Source organism: Grampus griseus (assembly GCF_964374135.1).
Source record: "Grampus griseus genome assembly, chromosome: 10".
NCBI lineage: Eukaryota > Metazoa > Chordata > Mammalia > Artiodactyla > Delphinidae > Grampus > Grampus griseus.
The window spans coordinates 57,308,196-57,331,661 of record NC_139004.1 but is presented as its reverse complement, the minus strand read 5'-3'; the positions used below and the strand labels follow the sequence as shown (position 1 = coordinate 57,331,661).

Below are 23,466 nucleotides of genomic sequence, written 5' to 3'. Positions count from 1 at the left end.
GGGGTAGAGGATTAAGAGGTACAAACTACTATGTATGAAATAAATAAGCTACAAGCATATATTGTCCAGCACAGGGACTACAGCAATATTTTATAATAACTTTGAGTGAGTATAATCTATTAAAAAAATGAAACACTAAAACTAAAAAGCATAAGCTGGGAGAATAGATTTCATAACTTACTTTATAAAAAAGCAGCAGTCATCAAGACAGTGTGGTTCTGGCATAAGGAAAGACATAAAGATCAATGAAACAGAATTAAGAGTCCACAAATTGTCTATGGTCAATTTATTTTTAACGAGTGTGCCAAGACCACACAAAGGGAGGAAGAATAGTCTTTTCAACAAGTGGTACATGGACAACTATATGTCTACATGAATAAGAATGAAGTTGGACCCCTACATAATACAATATACAAAAATTAACTCAAAATGGATCAAAGACCCAAATGTAAGAAGCTAAAACTATAATATTCTTATCATAAAATGTAAGTGTAATACTTTGTGACAATGGATTAGTCAATGGATTCTACCAAATGCATCCCACATGCAAAAATAAGAAAAAATAGATAAATTGGACTTCACCTAAATTAAAATTCTTGTGCTTCAAAGGTCTCATGAAGAAAGTGAAAAGACAACCCACAGAGTGGGAAAAAAAAATTTACAAATCACATATCTTATAAGGGACTTGTCACTAGAAAATATAAATAACTTACAATTCAATAATGAAAAGACAACACAATTAAAATTAGACAAAGCATCTTAACAGACATTTCTCCAAAGAAACTATAAAGATGGCTGAAAAACACAGAGGATCCTCAACAACATTAGTCATCAGGGAAAAAGCACATCAACACCACAATAAGATACCACTTCACATCCACTAGGATGGCTAGAATCAGTCAGAAAATAACATGTTGGTAAGGATGTAGAGATAAACACTGGAACACTCATACACTGCTGGTGGAAATGTAAATTGTGCAGCCACACTGGAAAACAGTCACGCATCATTAAGTTAAACGTACAGTTACTACTTGCAACTCCATTCCCAGATAGACGGATACAGCCATCCTTCAGTACCTGCAGGGGATCACACAAAAAACGAGTTCTAGCTAAAGATTTAACTTCAAAAACAAACAGGGACTTCCCTGGCAGTCCAATGGCTAAAACTCCATGCTCCCAATGCAGGGGGTCTGGGTTCGATCCCTGGTCAGGAAATTAGATCCCACATGCCACAACTAAGAGTTCGCATACCGCGACTAAAGATCCTGTGTGCCACAACAAAGACCTGATGCAGCCAAATAAATAAATTAATATTAAAACAAACAAAAAGGAGTAAGAGCCCTGAGGTAAGCAAGGATTTCTTAAGGAAACAAAGGAAAAAGGGTGATATATGACTATTCAGTATTTTAAAACCTCTTGTCCAAAAAAAAAGAACAAAAGCACAAACCACTGGACAGAAGTGTAAATGTTTACAGCCACTAGGAAAAGTAGTTTGAAAGTCTGCAGTGAAGCTAAAAAGTCATATTACCTATGCCCCTGAAATTTCAGTTCTAGGAAGCTCCCTGGAAAAACACTTGCACAGGTATTGAGGCATTTACACAGGTGTTCACTAGAGTACTCTTTGTAATAACACAATTTTGGAAATGACCTACTTGCCCATCAATACAACTAAATAAAAGTGTAGCACTTTATAGGATGAAATACCATACAACAATTTAAAAGACTGTACAAGACCTTTAAGAAACAATACAATTGTTTCACTGTTCACTGGGTGGTCAAGCTATGCAGCCAAGGTTAAAAAGCAGATCAGTGCCACCCACAGAAGAGACAGAGCGTAATTCTAAGTTCCTGAGAACAGACAACACACACACGAGGCTCAAGTGATACAGTGTTTGCTTAGAGCAAGAGAAGAAAACAAAGTGTACAAGATTCAACCCCCTGCAAACCATTGGTCCCCCATGACCAACGGATCCACTTCGCAGCCAAAGCCATGGAGGTGGAACAGATACCAGCACCACCCTTCATGATACAGTAGAAGAACCTTGGCCCCTTACCCATGGGGTCTGAAATACAGAAAGCAAGGGAGGGCCTGGGGGCCATTGACACACGCACCTAAGAAGAAAAAAGGGGGGCTTCCCTGGTGGCACAGTAGTTAACAATCCACCTACCAATGCAGGGGACATGGGTTCGAGCCCTGGTCTGGGAAGATCCCACATGCCGCAAAGCAACTAAGCCCGTGCGCCACAACTACTGAGCCTGCACTCTAGAGCCTGCGAGCCACAACTACTGGGCCCACGTGCCACAACTACTGAAGCCCACATGCCTAGGGCCCGTGCTCAGCAACAAGAGAAGCCCACGCACCACAACGAAGAGTATCCCCCACTCACCGCAACCAGAGAAAAGCCTGCGCGCAGCAACAAAGATCCAACGCAGCCAAAAATAAAATAAATTTTTTTAAAAAACATAATTCTCCAAAAAAAAAAAAGAAAAAAGGGGTACACATTAAGCACTGAACAGGTAAAGATAGTCCCTCAAAAGGCTAAGCACAGCACAGGCTATGAGGGCTCTTGATTTCTTTGCAAGAAAATGTCCTCAGCCAGGGCTACTCTTGCAGAGTTATGCTAGAGAGAAGCAGCTGCGCCTGACTGCTTTTCCCAACAGTATCAAAAACGTATGCTAAGTTAAAAAGAACTTAGGTATAATTGGAGAAAAAACCTAAAATCATATTTATGTTTAAATTTCTTAGGTCTGATGTACATAAAAGCACTCGAAAGGTTTTTATTTATTTTTTTTTGAGAGGTTTTTAAATGGCCTAAAAAGATTTACAAAAACTCCTACTGATTGTGGAAGTGGAGAGGTTGGAAATAACAGTTAAAGGGAGACTTTATTTGTAGTGATTTGATTTTTTTAACACAACATTTATGTTCAAGGTCTCTTTTTCTTTTAAGATTGTACAATGATGACTGCAAATATGCCGAAATGTTAGAAGAGGTTACTCCTGTGTGTTGGAAATACGCCTGCCTGTTATTTTCTTCTTTGTATTTTTTGTCTTTTCCCAATTTCCCCCCCAAAAAAGTAAATTAAGAGGCAAGTTTTAGAAATTATACTTATGAGCTCACTTATGTCTTAAACAAAATAAAAATAAAGCACAGTTTGCATAGGCACAAAAAAGTTCCTAAGCCTTGGCCACCAAAGTGTTTTCAGCAGTTAATCTCCTCTGGCAAGTGGGACTAGAGAGCTTTCCATTCCTATTTGTCTATGTTCCCTGAATTGTACATTATTTTTATAATCAGCAAAGTGATAAATAATTCTGCTTAAAAAACAAAGCAACTGGAATTCCCTGGAGGTCCAGTGGTTAGGACTGGACGCTTTCACTGACCAGGTTCAATCCCTGGTCAGGAAACTAAGGAACCAAGATCCCGCATGCCACGGGGTGCAACCAATTAAAAAAAAAAAGGTACTGAGTACCAGCTCCCAGGACTGAAAAGGTGGGCACTCAGCAGAATAGGTTACATGTCCTTGAAGGGCAGTTGTATGTAGATGGTGGCTGCAGCTCAAGTAACTGCAAAAGGGAAAAGAAACCCCAACCAAACCAAAGAAGGCTGGTTGAACTGAGAACAAAGTAAGACAAAAATTGACAACTGAGGTAGAGAACAAAAGAGAGTAAAATGCTGCCCAAAACCACAACATGCAAAAGAAAAAAGCAAGAAAGAGCATATTAAAACAAAATCAAACCAAGAGTCTACAAAGAAGTATGTATGGCTGTTAGCATAACTGCCACCATCATGGGCCCATTCAATTCCTCCTGTCCCTCCAGTGACCCTTCCTGTGACTGTACTATGAGGTAAAATCACTTTTCTGTCATCAAGGGCTTTGTAGTTAATAGATATTGTTTTAGGATCATTAGTTCCAGGTGGCCTCTATGCTCTAACAGTCTCCAAACAGCGATGAAGATCTTCACTGACACATTCCCATCGCCCACCAGACGAGTTACCCATTCATAAAACTTGACTTAGAAATGCACTTCCCAGAAAAAAAAAGAAAAAAGAAATGCACTTCCTATTTCCAAGCACATACCCCCCCCCCATACCTAGGTTAACAATAAAACTGTTCCAGAGGCCCCTCAGTGGTGCGGAGTGCAGCTGCAAATGCTTCTAGTTCACCCACCTGATCTCACCATGTGAGTAAATTACCCTCTAATAAACTGATCCACTGATTATATGGAGCTGCCTGCCTTCTTTTTCAGTCTTAAGCTATCTTCTCAGTTCAATGGGCACTTTTCATTCCCTCCATCCTCCAACTGAAGTATGAGGTAGACTGCAGACCTTGGCACCTGTTGTAAAGTGACCCCATTACTCAGTGCACCAAGTCACAGATGATGGTCATCTTCCCCTGAAAGGGTGGAACCTTCCACCTCCCACCACTGTTAAGAAAATTTAAAGAAACCGTTACTTCAACCAGAAGCCATCATCACCTACAAACATCTCCTGAACTCAGCAAGTACTGCTAGGACTCTCCAAACAGATGACTGTAAACTGAGATGGGATGAAGAAAGCATGCCATCTATGTGGCTGGACCACACTGACTTCACTTTGTCAGCTCCATCTTAGGCCCACAGTCCCCTTTCTGAGCTTTAGCCTACTCACAAGGAATGCATCCAAAGCCAGGTAAGTTCCCTATCAACTCTTACTCTTGCCTTTATCTGATATGAAAACTGGAAGAATGCATTTTGCTAGTCTAGATGGTTAATGGTCCATGAGGAATAATGTTCATGAGACCTCAGAAGGGAGGAGAAACCCCCAGTTCCCACTGGCACGAATGTGCTTCTCGCTTAGTAGTCAGATTCTATCTTTAGCTTTGGTCCCTTTAAATTCCCCCATGCCAGGGCTTCCCTGGTGGTGCAGTGGTTAAGAATCCACCTGCCAATACAGGGGACACGGGTTCGAGCCATGGGCCAGGAAGATCCCACATGCCGCAAAGCAACTAAGCCTGTGTGCCACAACTACTGAGCCTGTGCTCTAGAGCCCGTGCTCTGCAACAAGAGAAGCCACCGCAATGAGAAGCCCGCACACCACAACGAAGAGTAGCCCTGGCTCTCCGCAACTAGAGTAAGCCTGCGCACAGCAACAAAGACCCAGTGCAGCCAAAAATAAATAAATAAAATAAATAAATAAGAAAACATTTTTTAAAAAATAAATAAAATAAATAAATGAATTCCCCCACGCCCCTTCTGGCAGCATAGAGTTCAGCTACAAATGCCTCTGGTGGTTGTCCGCCCGTACTGCCCCTATATAAGTACCCACAATAAACATCATAATTATACTTCATGGAGTTGCCTGCTTCACGTTTTGGTCTCAAAGTTTCTTCTCAGTTCGGAGGCTATTATTCAATATCCCCACCATCATCCAGATAAAAGAAACTGCAGTGCTGCTACAAGGGGATGGAGAATCAATTGAAGAACTACTTTGGAAGCTGCTGAAGTTCTGGCAGAGAAATGAAGCTTTGCTGCGAAAGAAGGGGATGGAGTAAGGAAAATAAGTACACAGAGAAAACAAAAGCAAAGAAAAACTGAGAAGTGATAAGGTACATAACTGAAGGCCTATAAAAAGAGACTTGAAGACACAACAAGGGGAGGCTGAAGAGGAAAGGTGCCTCCGGAGCGGCAGGGGCAGGCTCCAGCCTTGCTGAGCCGCAGCAGCACCAACGGGAGCTGCTCAGGAGGGAGCTGAGAGTCAGAGAAAGAGGCGAGAGACCTTCCCAGCCAAACCTGCAGAAAGACTGGGGAAGAGAAAGACACTCAGGTGCAGAGAAATCCGGGAGTGAGACGCAACACAATGAACTGGAGACCAGAGAGAAATATTTTGAAGAAACGCACCCAGCGGGAAATGTAAATGGCATTGACCTATCTCAGGAAATTGAGACCCACAGGGAAATCAGCACCAAACATAAGCCTCCAAGCTGACCTGTTCTGAAGCAGCTGCTGCAGAAATGTCCGAAGAGGTCAGTGAAGTATTTGTAAAGAGGTGATGAGAAGATGGACCAACAGAAAAATGAGGGCAACTGTCTGTGAATATGGCAAAAGATTCCAGCCCTCTGAGCCCAGCCCCTGCAACCATGAACATGGATAAAAGTTAGTGACTTCCTGGGACTTCCCCGGTGGTCCAGTGTTAAAGAATCCGCCTTCCAATGCAGGGGACGATGGTTCAATCCCTGGTCAAGGAACTAAGATCTCACATGCCGCGGGGCAACTAAGCCCACACGCCACAACTAGAGAGCCCACGCGCCATGGAGCCCGAGCGCCACAACCAGAGAGAAGCCCGTGCACCACAATTCCTACATGCTGAGACAAAGATCCCACATGTCGCAACTAAGACCCGACACAGCCAAAAAAAATTTTTAAAAAAAAGAAAACCATTCCTTTAAAAGAAAAAAAATAGTTAATGACCTCCTGGGCCTTTCGAAGTCTGAATGAAAGCCCCACAGCATAGTAAAGAGATGGGGCCAATGAACTGAAACTGCCCAATTAAATTTAGGTATCCTAATGCCTCAGGGTTCCTTCCAGGTCCCAACTAGCTTCTGAGGACAGAAGAAAAGCTTCATTCATCAACTTGTTAAGATTATACCACAAATGGGAGCCCCCAGGCCTGGGGAGCAACCTGAGATGGAGCAGGCCTCTTCTCCCCCAGAGCTTCATCCCTCCACCCAGTTTCATTCCCAAATGAAAATGGCTTTCAAAAGAACAGGGGAGGACTTCCCTGGTGGCACAGTAGTTACGAATCCGCCTGCCAATGCAGGAGACACAGGTTCGAGCCCTGGTCCGGGAAGATCCCACATGCCGCGGAGCAACTAGGCCTGTGCACCACAACTACTGAGCCTGTGCTCTAGAGCCTGCGAGCCACAACTACTGAGCCCATGCGCCTAGAGCCCGTGCTCCACAACAAGAGACGCCAGTGAGATGAGAGGCCCGCCCACTGCAACGAAGAGTAGCCCCCGCTCACCGCAACTAGAGAAAGCCTGCGCGAAGCAACGAATACTCAACGCAGCCAAAAGTAAATAAATAAATGTAAAAAAAAAAGAATGGGAAAATTTCCCAAGCAAGCATATGGGCATTTTTCAGGGACATTTTCTTCTTTCTGTCATTTTGCTCTATCATCTTATATGCAATGTAATTTTTTTTGCATTTTATATATTTAATAGTGATACACGATATATATATACAAGATATCTATATGTATCTATCTATATCTATATATTATTTATTAAATGTGATAGTCTCAAGGGAATGCAAAAAGGAAATAACCTACTTTTCTCCACTGATGACCAAACAGACTTTCTGGGATATTCCTTGTCCCTGAATTAATCTTGATCTCAGATCTCTTGGCAGTTCCACCCATTTTTTAAGATAATAAAAAACCGGGACTTCCCTGACGGGCCAGTAGCTAAGACTCTGCACTCCCAACGCAAGGGGCCCAAGTTCGATCCCTGGTCAGGGAACTAGATCCTGCATGCCGCAACTAAAGATCCTGCATTCTGCAACTAAAAAGGTGCGGCAACAAAGATCCTGAGTGCTGCAACTAAGACCTGAGGCAGCCAAATAAATAAATAAATATTTCTTTAAAAAGATAATTAAAAAACCCAGTCTAACTTAATACCAAAACTTCAATCTCTCAACCAATTCAAATCTTCTCCCTTACCCCTAGCTCAGGCTGGATTCTTGCTTCTGCAAAGCGGCAGTGAGGAAGATGAGAAGGGACGGGGTGAGTAGTGATGCAGTATCATCTATTCTTTCACTGTTTTTCTATCTTGTTCTGCTTGCCTTCCTCACTTTCTTGCTGATTCTTCCAGTGTCAGAGCAGGGAAAAGAAATGAGAGGCAACCAGGCAAAATCTGATGCTGTCTGGAGTTCTTTCTTGGCTCTTATATGCTGTCTGTTATGGCAGACATCCAACTGCTGCTAGCTCCTCTTGAGAATGCATTTGTAGATTCTTTGTTGGCACCCCTACCCCAGGCACCTTGATGAAGTGGCCTGTTATAGTCCACCTTTTCCTAATTTGAGTGATGCACTTTTGTTTTGTTTTGGTTTTGCGGTACGCGGGCCTCTCACTGTTGTGGCCTCTCCCGCTGCAGAGCACAGGCTCCAGACGCGCAGGCTCAGCGGCCATGGCTCACGGGCCCAGCCACTCCGCGGCATGTGGGATCTTCCCGGACCGGGGCACGAACCCGCGTCCCCTGCATCGGCAGGCAGACGCTCAACCACTGAGCCACCAGGGAAGCCCGCGTGATGCACTTTTGGTTTATCCTTTTAAATTTTTCTCTTACCTCCTTTTCAAAGGATTTATATTTGGGGTCGTTTCCTTCTGCCAGGTACCCTGAAAGGGGATTCTTTTAAGGCAGCTTCAGCCTACTTACATCTATGGTATCATTTGACTTATGGAAAACTTACCCTCTTGCCCCACATCTGTGGAAATGTACTTTACCCCCATCACAGTCTTCTCTTCTTATGCTGATGTCAGGGGAATTCTAGCAGCCTCTGATTTTATGGCGTATTCCCCAAACTCTTGTAGGACTATATCATATTCTCAGAATTCTTTTGTAAATAGAAGTGGATGTGGTGCTGGCTGGGCTGATGAGTTAGTTTCCTTAGGTCAACAAGCATCCAGTCAGAAAACAACATGGCAGAATCTTCTTATGCAAGCCTCCTTTAATCTTCTCAAAGGACTTTATTACTGCCTTCCTCACTCCCTACTCTTGCACTTGGATTGGCACCTGGGAAGATAGCATCCCCTGCTATATGAGGAAGAGAAAATGCTGGCTCACTGTCAGGCCAACCAACACTCTTCATATGAATAAGTATTCACACATAGGCTCAAGTTGGGGGGTGACTAAGATTCACAGGCCCAATTTTGTTCACCTTTTAATAAGTCACGTGAAAATGTGTCTGGGGCCTCTCTCTAAAAATGGTTAGAATGTTTTGACACTTATCATTCACCATTTCTGTTTAGGGTTTCAGCCCACTCCGAGTACAGGACCAATCCCATTTAACATCTTCTTACACAAAAACTTGTACATGATAATATGAATATGGAACAAAGTAACAGCCAGATCCTTAATAGTGATTTTCAGGATGGAGGATGGAGAGGTGAGAGAAAAGGAAAAAAGAGAAAAGTACATATACAATAAGGACAGTATTTTAGAACAATCTCTAAATACACATTTGACTGTGTCGTTATACAGATGTGGAGAGATGAAAGAAAGGAACGGCAGCAGCAAAATGTTTATGTGGTTATCTCAGGATGGTGTGACTTCAGATGATTTATATTTGCTTCTTTATACTGTTCTTTATGATAGTATTTCAAATACATTTTTATATGATCTGGTAAAAACTACAGAGCTGCATTTGTAAAAAAAAAAATACAAGCTTTGGAAAGCTTAAAGAAAATGAAACATATCTTACTTTCAGAACGTTTCAGAGCCTGGTAATATATTAATTGGGAATCTCCAAGAGTATCTGCCAATAGAATGGCACTATAGTACTCCCCATTTTTCAGTATGACACATCTTTAAGAAATGCTATGTCAACAGATGTGTCAAAGAAGGATTATTTTTAAATTATATCTAAGTCATTGGTGTTCTATGAATTTGTTTTCTTTCTTACATACCTTTTAGGTTACATACCTTTTAGGTAATATATTCAGAAATTTCAATGATGTGCCTAATGTTCCCTTTTTCCCCAATTACAGTGTAAACTTCATAAGATCAGGATTCTGAACTGCCATATTTATTACAATAGGTCCCCATTACCTGACACACAATAGGTAATCAATAAATATTTGCTCACGCAAGAGGGAGGGGATATGGGCACACATGTATACATATAGCTGATTCACCCTGTTACACAGCAGAAAGCAACACAACATTGCAAAGCAATATGCAATGTAATTTTGATTTCCTTTTAAAATCCCCATTAAGTAATCTCTTGTTTTCATCTTTTTCCTGCCAGTGAGAGAGTACATAAGGTTTATTTTATACACTAATAATAAACAAACAAATTTCTAAGACAATTGCCACTAAAGAAAGATTGCTTCTAGTACACATTTAAAATGTTAAAATAATATTTATACCAATTTGCCAATTAAGAAATGAACTCAACCTAGTGCCCAAAATTTGGTTTCTCAATACCATTCTACAATAAACGAAACCAGGAATCCTTGCAGAAATGGTTGATTCCAGGGCTGGGGGAGGTGAAAATACAAGATGAATAGCTTGTGGTGCCTGAAAATCAGAGAAAGACACAAAAAAGGAAAGGAGCATGTAAGGGGAAACAGGAGCCAACTTGAAAGAGTTCCCAATGGCCAAAGTTAGAATAATTTAGTGACTGCCCTAGTGGCGCAGTGGATAAGACTCCGCACTCCCAATGCAGGGGGTTGGGGTTCGATCCCTGGTCAGGGAACTAGATCCCACATGCATGCCACAACTAAGAGTTCACATGCCACAACTAAGGAGCTGGCGAGTTGAAACTAAGGAGCCCGCCTGCCACAACTAAGGAGCCCACGAGCCGCAACTAAGACCCCACACAACCAAAAACAAAGAGAGTAGTATACCAGTAAGAAGACATATCGATATCATCCTCAATCTAAGCAGAACATCTGACAAAACCAAATCGAGAGGGTCACTCTAAAATTACAAATACAAAATACTTCAAAATCATGAAAAACAAGTAAAACTGAGGAACTGTCACAGACTGAAGGAGACTAGAAGACGTGACAACTAAATGGAATGAGGGATTGTATACTGGATCCTGGAACAGAAAAAGAACATTAGCGAGACAGTGATGAACTCTGGATAAATCAGCAGTTTAATTAATAGTATTGGACCCCTGCAAATTTCTTAAGTTTGATGACTGTACTGTAGTTATGCAAGACATTACCTTTAGGTAAACCAGGTAAAGATATAAGGGAACTCTGTAAAGTTCTGACACCCTCTGTGTGTCTGCAATTATTCAAAATAAAAAGGGTTTGTGTGTATGTGTGCGTGTGGTATGAGCACCTCTCACTGTTGTGGCCTCTCCCGTTGCGGAGCACAGTCTCCGGATGTGCAGGCTCGGCAGCCATGGCTCACGGGCCCAGCCGCTCCGCGGCATGTGGGATCTTCCCGGACCGGCGCACGAACCCGTGTCCCCTGCATCGGCAGGCGGACTCTCAACCACTGCGCCACACTTTTAAGAAGGTGAACATTCTCTGATTTCTTAGGCCAATGTAAGTGAGAAGACAGTAGAGTGGTTTTAGGTTACAGCTTTACCTTGTGTTTAAAAACTGTATTTTATATAGTATTTTCATTCTGAAAACAATCAACCTAATACACATCACTTGTTGAGCATTTACAGCTTCATGTAATGTGTACTATGGAAAACAAAATTTTTTTTTTAATTATACTTGCAAAAATATGTCTCAGTGGTGTCACACTGCTGGCCCCAAATTTAACCAATATATGAACAAATGCATTCCACAAGTTGAAGACGATATAATTTTCAAAAAGCAATAATATTAATGTACATAATGTCACTGAATTATACACTTTTAAATGGCTTAAATGATCAATTTTTATGTATCGTGTGGTAAATGTTATGTGCATTTTATCACAATACTACTAAAAAAAGCTTTTTAAAAGCAACAGTATACAAATACGGAATCATGTTGTACACCTAAAACCACTATGTTGTTCTATGTGGATTACACCTCAATTTTTTTAATTAAAAATAAAATATATGGATTATATATCTTTAAAAACCAGTAAAATAATCCCACTTCTTAAAAATATATATTTGTACATGTATAAGAGTTTGCATAATCGTGCACAAATTTTAAAAGGTCAGGAAGCCTCCGAACGAAAACAACGGATTGCGGGTACTTTCACTTTTCTAACGCTCACCCGCGTCATCTAATTACATGTTATGAATACGCTTTGTTTGCATAATTGGGAGAAGTGATAAAACACAGAAACCATTACTCCAGATTCCCGCCCCGGGCAGCGAAGCGCAGGCAGATACGCCCTCACCGCGGCGGTTGGGCTCCCAGGCCAGACCCCAGCCCGGGCGCAGCCTCCAGGCCGAGCCTCACCGGCCGCCCGCCGGGAACCCCGCGCCCCCAAGACAACCCCCGCCGCCCCGCTCCCCCCAACGCCGCCCCGCCGCCCCGCCGCCCTGCCGCCCCACTCACCGACTCCCGCGGCCGCGAGCTCCTAGGTGCCCTGACCACACGGCCCAGGCCGCGCCAGTAGCCCCGCGCCCGGCTCTCCTCTGGCCCGTATCGCGCAAGCGCGTCACCGCCCCGGGCCTCTCGGCCTCTCTAGGAAGCTGGGAGGGCCGACGTCTCGGCTTCTCCCAGGACCAAGTGCCCTGCTGGACGACCTCTGAGCCCAACCCAGGAGGTGGTCCCCACACACCCCACCTAACCCACTGGGCGCCTGTCTTCTCTTGGTACCCCAGAGCTCCATCCGTCTTATCCTGTTTTCCTACACCCCTCTCCATTTGTGTGCAGGGCATCCCTCCAGGGCTGCCTCCCCCCAGGGAAGAACGGGATCAAAGCCAGGGGTCAAATCAGAGACCAGCAAGATCTAGATGACCAGGCTGGCCAGGAGGAGCTGTAAAGGGGACCACTCATTACCCTCTGGGGCCCCGTTCAAGGAGGGGAACCAAATCCTAAGGAAGGCTCCGTTCAGGACAGTCCCTTCCCCCATCACCACCACAACCAGGGATACTTGCTCATTCCCAGTCCACAGGCACACAAAATTTTTCCTGACCACAGCTTTCAGCTGTTTTCTCCCGTTAACAAAATTCAACTGAGTAAATTTTAAAGCCCTTTTGGCTTTAATTAGCAATTCATTGTGGTGCTCCAAGGATAACGGACAAGATAAACTCAAAGGGCCAACATCGAGGGACAGGGAGTTACCGGGCTCTTATCACTGTCATGTAGCAACCATTACAATATCCCTGATTCCTCCCAAGTGTCATGCCCTGTCCCTTTCCCAACCCATATAAGGAAAGGTATTTGCCCCGTTCTTCTCCTGCTCTGCCACACTGTTAGTATGCATACCCTGCCCAATCAGCAGGTGACTCGTAACTTCCTTTGTTCCCTGGATATAAAAACAGACCAGTAACACTTGCTCCGGGTCAGCTCTCCCTGATTATCAGGAAGCCGGCCTGCTCTTCTGGCAGCGACCCTTCCCTTTAATAAATTCTATCTTCTTTACATTCTGCCTTGTATCTGGAAATTCTTTCCCAACCCGCGTTGGGACCATGACATTCCTGAGTCAGACTGCATCCAATTTAGCAGGTAGAGAGGAGCTCTGAAGAGTATACAAAGCAAGAGGTTTTATAGGCAGAAGGGAATAGAAATGAAGGACCATTGGGACAATTCTTTATAGTTAACCTAGGATATGGCAGTAGGTGCATTCGTAAGTTAAGATTTATGAACGGGTAACTAGTCTCATGGGTGCTGGGAATACGTCAGGGAAGGTTTTCATCATTGTTTGGGGACTAACAGAGCATAGAGGCTTCCTGGACCTAATGATTATTAAACGATATTTATTAACTAAAAAGCCCTTGATGACAGAGAAGTGATTCACTGCACGGTACAGTACAGAAGTGATTCACTGCACAGTACAGTCCTGAGTAGGGTCAGTGAAAAACAGTAGAAATTGTAAGGGCCCAAGATGGCATCAGTTATGCTAACAGCAACACACCGGGTCTGGTACAGGGAACGGTTAGCCCCTGGGTGATTTGGTCTAACGTGAGGCCTTGTGTGGCCTCGGATTTTAATGGATATTGAGATAATTTGGGAAGAGGTTTAGTTACATCTATCTGAATATTTATAGGTTCTGCACTTTTTAATCTCCCAATGTCAGTATTAGAGGTAGCCCGCAGATATTAGGGTAACTGATTAAATTAGGGATTTTTGGCTGGAATTCTCCCTCTCTATACCAAGGACAGATTGTAGGGCACATAAAAAGATATCCTTTCCAGTGGTTAGGATTCCATGTTTCCATTGCCAGGGGCCTGGGTTCGACCTCTGGTCAGATAACTAAGATCCCGCAAGCTGCGCGGCCAAAAAAAAAAAAAAGAGAGAGAGTTATCCTTTCAAAGTGCTCAGCTAACAAATGGGACCTAATTAAACTTATAGGCTTTTGCACAGCAAAGGAAACCATAAGCAAAAGGAAAACACAACCTAAGGACTGTGAGAAAGTATTTGCAAACGATGCGACCAATAGGGCTTAATTTCCAAAATATACAAACAACTCAAAATTTGGTCAGACCTGTGACTTCCCATCTATTTTCTGCCTTTTAATCAATCCACTTACCTCAGGGGAGAAAATACATTTACCAATAAGGCAGTTAGAGCAGGTTGGGCAGCATCATCTATTGTATGGAAATCAGAATGCCATAGGAAGAGAGCTTCCAGATGGGCTTTAAAGTCTGCCCTAAATTCATCTTTCTTTTGTTTGCAGGTGTGAATAATAGAGCAACCACTTCAGGCAGGGAAAACCTTGAGAAGAGCTTTTAAAAGATCCACTGCTATTTTGCGAGCTTTTTCTGGTCCACAAGGGGACCATGTTGGAGATCCAGGATCTTGAGTATCATTCTCAGAGTTACACCATTCTGCCTCCTGCATCCATTCTGGGGCTTTCCTACATGTGCACAAGCTGGTGAAGATCTGACAGCCCAGATTAGGACTCAATTCTTCAAAATACTTCTGGGGATGCTCCCTGTGTTTAGGAAAAATTCTTTAACTGTGGCCCTTAGTCTGTGACAAAGGACTGAAAGATACCCAGAGGAGATCATTAAAAGTTAAAGGCTTCCCTGGTGGCGCAGGGGTTAAGAATCCACCTGCCAATGCAGGGGACATGGGTTCGAGCCCTGGTCCGGGAAGATCCCACATGCCGCGGAGTAACTAAGCCCGTGCGCTGTAACTACTGAGCCTGAGCTCTAGACCCCCGAGAGCCACAACTACTGAGTCTGAATGCCACAACTACTGAAGCCCGCGCACTAAAGCCTGTCTTCCGCGACAAGAGAAGCCACCGCAATAAGAAGCCCGCGCACCGCAACAAAGAGTAGCCCCCGCTCAGCGCAACAAGAGAAAGCCCGTGTGCAGCAACGAAGACCCAGCGCAGCCAAAAAATTAATTAATTAATTTTAAAAAGATGTTAAAAGTTAACTTTGGCGACTCTCCACCCCAAGGCATGTGCGCCCTTGTCGGCCAGTGCAGACCTTCGGGAAGGAGGTGCAGGCCTGGTGTAATCTGTCTGGACAGAGTGAAAGAGAACAATGCAGAAGGACTCCAGCCCACTAGTGCCTTTATATTGTATTGGTTTTGGCTACGCAGCACTGGTTGCTTCGGGTGGGATAAGTGGGATCACTGGTTATGCAAAAGCAGGCAGTGTCCCGTCTCTGGCTGCCGGGCTCCTCTTCGGTGGTTTAGCGGGCCCGGGTGCCTATCAGGGGTCTCAGGACCCAAGGAACATTTAGGTTTTCTTCGTTACATCTGGAACCTTGGCTGGCATTATGGGAATGAGATTCTACCACACTGGAAAATTTATGCCTGCAGGCTTAATTGCGGGAGCCAGTTTGCTGATGGTCGCCAAACTTGGAATTAGTGTGCTGGGTAAACCCCATCAGTGGTAGTCATGGCCCAGATTGGACTCATGAAGAATTTTTAAACTTCCACTATTTTTAGTGTATTAAGATAAATGAGTACAGCATTTTCACATATTCTGACATTTTATTTAAAACAACACTGAACAAAAACAAACAACAAAAAACAACACTGAACTTTGCAGAGAAAAAAGTCAGTCATTATCATTACAACCCTAAAGAGGTGGATAAAGTATAACATAAGAGCTTCTTCCTGTATTACCCTCATACAGTTTGATTCTTGTGTGTTGGTGTTATCTGTTCTTTCTGTATCTACAGGTAATATCTCCAGGGACAAAATGTTAGGTATCACCACTGGGGCCCCTGAAACCCCCATGTCCTGCTCAGAGGAACAGTCTGAAAAAGATCTCTTAATGAGATTTAGGGTATCTGTTCTTTTGCTTATCTTAAAGCACAGACTTACTTTGAAATTATGTTAAATGAAATCAATGAAAATAAAGTTTACTATAAACACAAAATAAAAATAAAATAAAAGGTAACTAATAGTCTCTTCAGAGTGGAAAGGCGATTCAGATAGAGGATTCGTAGACTGGGAGTACTCAGGTAAAGGAAGATAGATGGGAGTGGTAAGAGTCACGTCAGTCTTACAGCCTTTGGTTTTGGGTAACTCTTGTGTCTTTAACTTTTCATTAGTGCTTTTATTAAAAAAAATTTTTGGCCCTGCGGTATGTGGGATCTTAGTTCCCCGACCAGGGATCAAACCCATGTCCTCTGCATTGGCAGCTTAGAGTCTTAACCACTGGACCGCCAGGGAAGCCCCTTCATTAGTCTTTTGCAATGAATCTTTCAATGAAGCTATTTTGGAATCTTGAAGCCTTTTGGAGGCTTCTGCATATCAGTTAAAATAACAGGTATCCCATTCTGTTGGTTTGATTTGGGAACACTCGATTACAATTGTACTTTTTGAATGAATGGCCTTGTCTAACTGAAATGTTCCCCATAATGGTCATTGTAAATCTAGGTTGTCTTTAGTAAGATTTTGACATTTTTGTATGTATTTATAGCTTCCAGGACCATAGTTCTTAGACGTAAAATAAGCAGGTGTGCCAGAAGATAGAACACTCAGTTCTTTGGAACTTGAGGACCCTATTTCTTCAGTGAAGCCTTTGGTCTCTTGGAACCAAATTTATCCCTAACAGGAATGTGCCACTGGGTTGGAGATTCTGTGATGTTTTATGTTTTACAGGGCATCTCATTGCACAAAAATTTTCTTGAGGTTGGCAGGTGACCTAGTACTGATCTAACCCATTCCCTAACCAATTTATCCTAGAATGGGGGTCTTAGATTAGATGGTAAGCTCAAACAGCTTTTAGGTGCTCAACCTGAATGTATCTTTTGCAACTTTGCCTTCCAAGATTCCCTTTAACAATAGATCGATCATTCTTTTACCTTATGTGTGTATCAGCAGAAACCAATAATAACTGAGCAGGAAATAGACCTGTGGATGTCAGCAGTAACCAAAGAAATGGTATTGTGGACTGACCAGGAGCTAGGGACTTGTGCTCTGTTAAAGCCTCCTGTCAGTCCAGACTGCCCTGTTAACCCTGGTCTGGAAAACCAATGAGAGCAGCAAGCTCAGATGCAAAGGGAGCAGAGCTCAGATCCAAGAGAAACTTACCCATGGCCTTCAGAAGCAGCGAGAAAGAGAACAAAATGGTTCAGCAGGTGCCAATGCTTATGTTTCCCATTGTCCTTGAGGATGTTAGTAGACTCCCTTGGATCCCACTGTCATCACCAAAACTGTTAAAGAACAAAATTCAATGAAGTAAATTAATTTTATTGGCCTTGGGACTTCCCTGGTGGCGCAGTGGTTAAGAATTTGCCTGCCAGTGCAGGGGACACAGGTTCGATCCCTGGTCTGGGAAGATCCCACATGCTGTGGAGCAACTGAGCCCATGCACCACAATTACTGAGCCTGTCCTCTAGAGCCTGCGAGCCACAACTACTGAGCATGTGCACCACAACTACCAAAGCCCGCGCACCTAGAGCCCGTGCTCTGCAACAAGAGAAGCCACCACAATGAGACACCCGTGCACCGCAACGAAGAGTAGCTCCCACTTGCCGCAACTAGACAAAGCTCGAGCGTAGCAACGAATACCCAACACAGCCAAAAAAATATTTTAAAAATTAAAAAAATAAATAAAGATCTTATTGGCCTTAATTCAGCAACTCATGAATCAGACAGCACACAATTTAGGAGATAGGCATGAGCTCCAAAGAGCTACGCAATGCAAGAGATTTCATAGGCAAAAGGGAGCAGGAAAAAGGAAGTTATACTAGACAAAAAGGATATTGGTCATTGCAAGGTTACTCTCCTTTACAAGGGAATGGCAGGGCTCTATCAGGCAGATTACCTATCTAGTGCTGATCAGGAAATTCCTGAGGGAATGGGACTGGTTTAAAATTCCATTTCTGGGAGGGCCAAAACTTTAAATTAAGTTTGATTTTGGTCACATGGGGCTTAGCATGAGCTACTCCATTTTGGGCCTGTTGTCTCATCTTTAAAACTCCTATAGGTGAGTTCTAACAGGGTTCACCTAGTGGGTGAACAATGGTGCTATCTGCCAGTATGTAGAATTCTGGAGGGGTAAGTTTGTGGGTAGAGAGGCTGCTTGAAGAAGGGCTGAAGTCACATCAGGAGACTGCTCAGTCCCTGTAGGAGCAAATGTCTTCTATTGACAGCATCAGAGAACCTGGAGGGTGTGGAGCCAATGCCGTAAAGACCACCTGCTGCCATTGGAGGACACGTGCAAGCTGCTGTGTCAAGGGGCCAGGTAGCTGTCCTGGTTGCCCTCTGGTACGTGCATCTTAGTGCCAGGCCTCAGCATGTTGCCAACTGATGTTTCAGTAGGAGGGATGCTCATCTGTGCGCTGAGGCTCTGTTCCAGTCGTCTGAATCACACCAGGTTCTTTGTCAATGCCCCAGCCACCAAGGATGGAAAGAGAGAATTGATCCTGGCACCAGAGAGCTATTGATGCGATGGAAGAGAAACCAACGGCACATGAAAACTGAATAACTGAGGAGAGTTCAAGGGGTGACATGTAAAATTGTAACTGTTAAGGAAATGGGCCATGAGGTGGTACAAAACCCCAAGGCTAACAATATTTGAAATAGTAAAAACAAAGCAACAGGCCCAAAATGGAGTAGCTCATGCTAAGGGTCAAGCCACCAAAATAAAACTTAACTAAAAGTTTTGGGGGAATTTCCTGGTGCTGCAGTGGGTAAGACTCCATGCTCCCAACGCAGGGGGCCCAGGTTCGATCCCTGATCGGGAAACTAAATCCCACATGCATGCCGCAACGAAGAGCCCACATGCTGCAATGAAGAACCCGCATACTGCAACTAACACCTGCTGCAGACAAAATACATAAATAAATTTTTTTTTAGTTTTGGCTCCTCCAGAAGTGGAATTTTAAACCAGCCCCAGTCCATCAGGAATTTCCTGATCAACACTAGTTAGGTAATCTGCCTGATAGACCCCTGCCATTCCCTTGTAAAGGAAAGTAACCTTATAACCAACCCACTTTTTTGCCTTGTATAACTTCGTTGTTCCTGCTCCCTTCTGCCTATAAAAGTCTTTCATTTTGCAAAGCTCCTCAGAGCTCCTTTCTATCTGCTAGGTTGGATGTTACCTGATTCATGAATTGCTGAATATGGCCAACAAGATCTTTAAAATTTGCTCAGTTGAATTTCATTTTTTAATAGGAAGCTATGACCACCTGTAGGAGGAGGCTACCTGACAGAAGCTGTGGCCTTCAGTTTAGGGACATACTCAACCCATGGTCCAATACAAAGTGAGCTGGGGGAATAAGTGCCTGAAACTGACTCTCCCTCTGGCCTTCTGCCAGAGCCTGCCCCTGGTCCAACCCAACTGGAAGCTGGAGGGCAGTCCAAGAAGGTCATCTTTCCAAGTCTTAAGGCAGGGTTGAGAAGAACCAAGAGTTAATATAGGGGGGTGGGGGAAGGTGCCACTGGAAAATATCCAAAATACCCAAAAAGGAAAATGGGGACTGCTCGTCTATGCCTAATGTGTCCATGAATTTCCTTTTGAACTATGTGAAAGGAAAATAAAAATGGAGTCAGTATTGCTAAGAGAGCTCACTCAGATGGAGCCAGGAGGTAATTGAGGAAGTGGGACTTATACACATCTCAGCCAGGATGGAATCTGAACTTTTGACCACTTATTGACTTATAAAGGCAGGCATCCAGAACATCTACACAATGTTCCAGAAACTTAAGATACTTAACAGACCCTTACCCTAAATAAATCATGACAGCCTATCCCTTAAGGGCAAATATTTCCTTTTTGCATTAGAGCCAATCATAATCCTTGCAAGACAACTTTAACAATCTTGTGGCTTTTGCCTTTATAAGTCTCTGATTCTTTCTCTTCTTCAGAACACTCTTTCGGTTTTACCCAAATCTGTGTCTCCCGATTTGCAATTCCCAAGACCCCAAATAAAGCTCTTTGTTCTATGGACACAGAAAAATTAGGATCGCTAAGCCAAAGAGTGCTGCTCACCACCCGATTCTGCAAGGGTTAAGTCATAACCCACTGCAGTTGCTGACCTGACAGTTGCACTCCAAAAGGAATTTAAAGAAAAAAACAGGATGAGGCACCTTGTGCTTTGGATACACGTGAACAGGCAGGCCCACAGATAGTTAGATGTATATCTCAGGGAAAATTTTAATGGCCCTGGATTTCTGAAACTTCCCATACATAGAAAAGCACTAAAACTATTAACTTGAGATGTCTGTTTTTTATGATTTGCAGTATCTTTTTCTTTTGATGCACGCGTTTGAAATTCTGTACCAAGATGTATGCTTGACTACACTTATTTCCTAGCCATATATAACCTGGCTTCTCCCCTACCTCTTCAGAGCAGTTCATCAGACCTGAGTGGCTCTCTCCTAGGCTTTAGTCCTCAGCAAGACCCCAGATAAAACTCAAACTAACTAACTCAAACACTAACTTTGTGTCTTTCTATAAGTCAACAGTTCTTTGCAGCCTTGGTACTAATTATTGTTCGACAAATAATGTTCCAGATAACTTGTCTCGGTAGGGGTGGGGCTGAAGGGGGTGGTGGGGTAGGAAATGAAAATTCATAACCACTCAAAGTAAAGAGTTGTTTGTTTTGTCTGTTTGAGAACACAATGTTCCCATCACAGAGGAGCTTGAGCAGGTTCTGTGTTTGGGGTGTGCTTATGTCACAGAACAGCAGCTAACATGGACAGCACCCAGACTGGTGTGGTCAAACAGATCCAGCAGATCGGCCCCTCCAGCGTTTGCACCGCTGCAGAAGCAGTCTCTTTGCTCTGTTTGCTCTGCTCAGAGAGCAGCTCTGTTTTGAAGTCCTGCCCAGCGCCCTGAGGCTCAGCCCACCTCGGCCACTACCTGATTTCCCTGAGAGCCACAACACAGAGCCTGTAACAAGGAGATCTCTTCCGTCCTCCGGTTGGGGGCCTATTCTTGGAGCTCTGTTTCCTGAGTGCTTTACCTCCTTCCACATTGGGCCAGTTTGCTTGGCAAGGAGCCCTGGGCAGAGCTTCTCCAACTTTAATGTGCATAGGAATGCAAATCACTTGAGGTTAAACAGGCTTAGCTGGTTAAACTGCAGATTCTAATTTGGGAGGCGAGGGAGGGGGCAAAGACTATGTCTGACAAACTCACGGGTGTGAGCGTGTTGTGTTCCTGTACCAGGCTTTGAGTAGCAAAGAACTGTGAATGTAAATCACTGGCTCTTAATTCTGCTGCACAGTATAATCCCCTGGGGAGCTCTTAAAGCGTTTATATTGCACATCAGTGTAAGGCCAACTGGCCCGAGGCAGGGGAACACAATCAGATTCACAGGTTGCATCAGACCGAAATTCTCCGGACCACCCAGTTCCAGGAACTGACCTGGGGAGTTTGCACCCGGCCCAGCCTTCCCGCCTTTCAAGGGGCGGGACTAACGGTCCCCCAGGATACCCGAAAAGACCACCAAATAAGGAACACCCTGCGCCCTCCCAGATTCACCACACCCCTTTCCCTTCTTCCCCTATAAAATCTTGCCCAACCCTCGCCCGGGTGCGACTTCTCTGGCCCCTTTCTCTCGGACCAGTGAACCTCGCCCGGGAGCGCTCCCTAATAAAGCTCACTTGAAGCTTTCCTCTGTTTCAAGGTGCCGTTTGTTCAGATCCGACCTTACATTTGGTGCCGAAACCCGGGAGGGGTACCAAGCCCCGCGGGTTACCGCTAGGGCCGCTCCTCCCCTCCCCCAGGAGACAACCAGGGAACCTCTACTCATCCACCCGATCCGGCAGAAAACGGGGTAAGTCCCCCTCCCTTGTTCCCTCCGACCCCCAGAGTCCCTGCCCACCGAACTCCCTGTCCTTAATCCCGGCCGCGTCAGGGATTCCTCCGTCCTCTCTCCGGGCCTCGGGCAACTGTGGACACGTCCCAATTGCCTGACCGCTCTCCGACCCGTCGGGCCTCAGGTGATTGTGGAGACGTCCCAATCGCCTGACCGCCCTCCGACCTGCCGTGAATTGGAGACTGAGACCAGGGACGCCTCTCTCACCCAGGGACAGACTGGGGGTCATGGGAACCTCACAATCGAAACCAGATCCTAAGATGCCCCTGGGGTGTCTCCTTGCCAATTTTACAGCCCTCGCTATTTTCCTGAAGGGACTTTCGATTTTAACATCCTCCATGATCTAGATAATTACTGCCGCAAGACGGGCAAATGGTCTGAGGTCCCCTATGTCCAGGTTTTTTGGTATTTGCCCTCCCGCCCCTCCCTTTGCGTCAATTGTTCTACCTCTCAAATCCTCCTTGCCAAACAAACATCTCCTCCATCCAAAACCTCAATCCCCTTGGATTCCTCCCCATTAACCGATCCTCCCGAATCTCTTACCACTCCCCCCTTCAGAACTCCTCTCCAACCTCCACCCTACCCTGAAGCGGTCCATCCTCCTCCCGAACCCGCTCCGGCCCCTCCAACCGCTCCCCCGCCTCCCTCAACGGTTTCTCCTCCCACGCCCCTTGCTTCGCCAATTAGTGCACATACACGCTCTCACGACTCCCAAGATTCAAATCTCCTCTGCCCTCTGAGGGAGGTAGCAGGAGCGGAAGGACTGGTCAGAGTCCATGTCCCTTTCTCTCTCCAGGATCTCTCTCAAATTGAAAAACGATTAGGCTCCTTCTCTGCCGACTCCTCCCACTACATCAAAAAATTTCGCTATCTCTCTCAAGCCTACGATCTAACCTGGCACGATATCTTTGTGATCCTATCTTCTACTCTGACCCCTGACGAGAGGGAAAGAATTCAGACTGCTGCCCGAAACCATGCAGATCAGGTTCACCTTACCAACAACTCCATGCCTGTCGGAGCCACTGCCGTACCTGGCACCGATCCAGGCTGGACTTATCAGGATGGCCAAGATGGCCGTCGTAAACGCGACCTCATGATCCAATGCCTCCTGGCTGGCATGCAGGCTGCCGCTCATAAGGTGGTCAATTTTGAAAAACTAAAAGAGATAACCCAAGAACCTAACGAAAATCCAGCTATCTTTCTCAATCGCCTTACAGAGGCCTTAACTCTCTACACCCGGCTGGATCCCGACACCCCGGCAGGGGCAGCGGTCCTAGCCACCCATTTTATCACCCAGTCAGCCCCGGACATCCGAAAGAAATTAAAACGGGCAGAAGACGGCCCTCAAACCCTTATTCGAGATCTGGTAAAAATGGCCTTTAAAGTCTATAATGGTCGTGAGGATT

The 23,466-nt window shown here is 44.6% G+C and overlaps 1 protein-coding gene and 1 pseudogene across 5 annotated transcripts in view; one reads left to right on the top strand and one right to left on the bottom strand.

The window, feature by feature from the left end:
* ZNF445 (zinc finger protein 445) overlaps positions 1-12,303 on the bottom strand; it is a 29,164-nt gene extending 16,861 nt beyond the window's left edge. The window contains exons 1-2 of one of the 4 annotated variants that reach the window (XM_082663274.1): positions 12,216-12,271; positions 182-218 (exon numbers count right to left, since the gene is read on the bottom strand). The gene's annotated coding sequence lies outside the window, so the exon portion shown is untranslated. Of the gene's footprint in view, positions 1-181; positions 219-5,963; positions 6,042-12,215 lie in introns of those variants that run through there. The other 3 variants (XM_082663273.1, XM_082663276.1, XM_082663275.1) reach the window with 3 other exon arrangements.
* A 3,016-nt stretch (positions 12,304-15,319) lies between these two features.
* LOC309828455 (transmembrane protein 14C-like) lies at positions 15,320-15,737 on the top strand (annotated as a pseudogene). The gene has a single exon. The product of its transcript is annotated as a transmembrane protein 14C-like (transcript).
* The last annotated feature ends 7,729 nt before the right edge of the window (positions 15,738-23,466 follow it).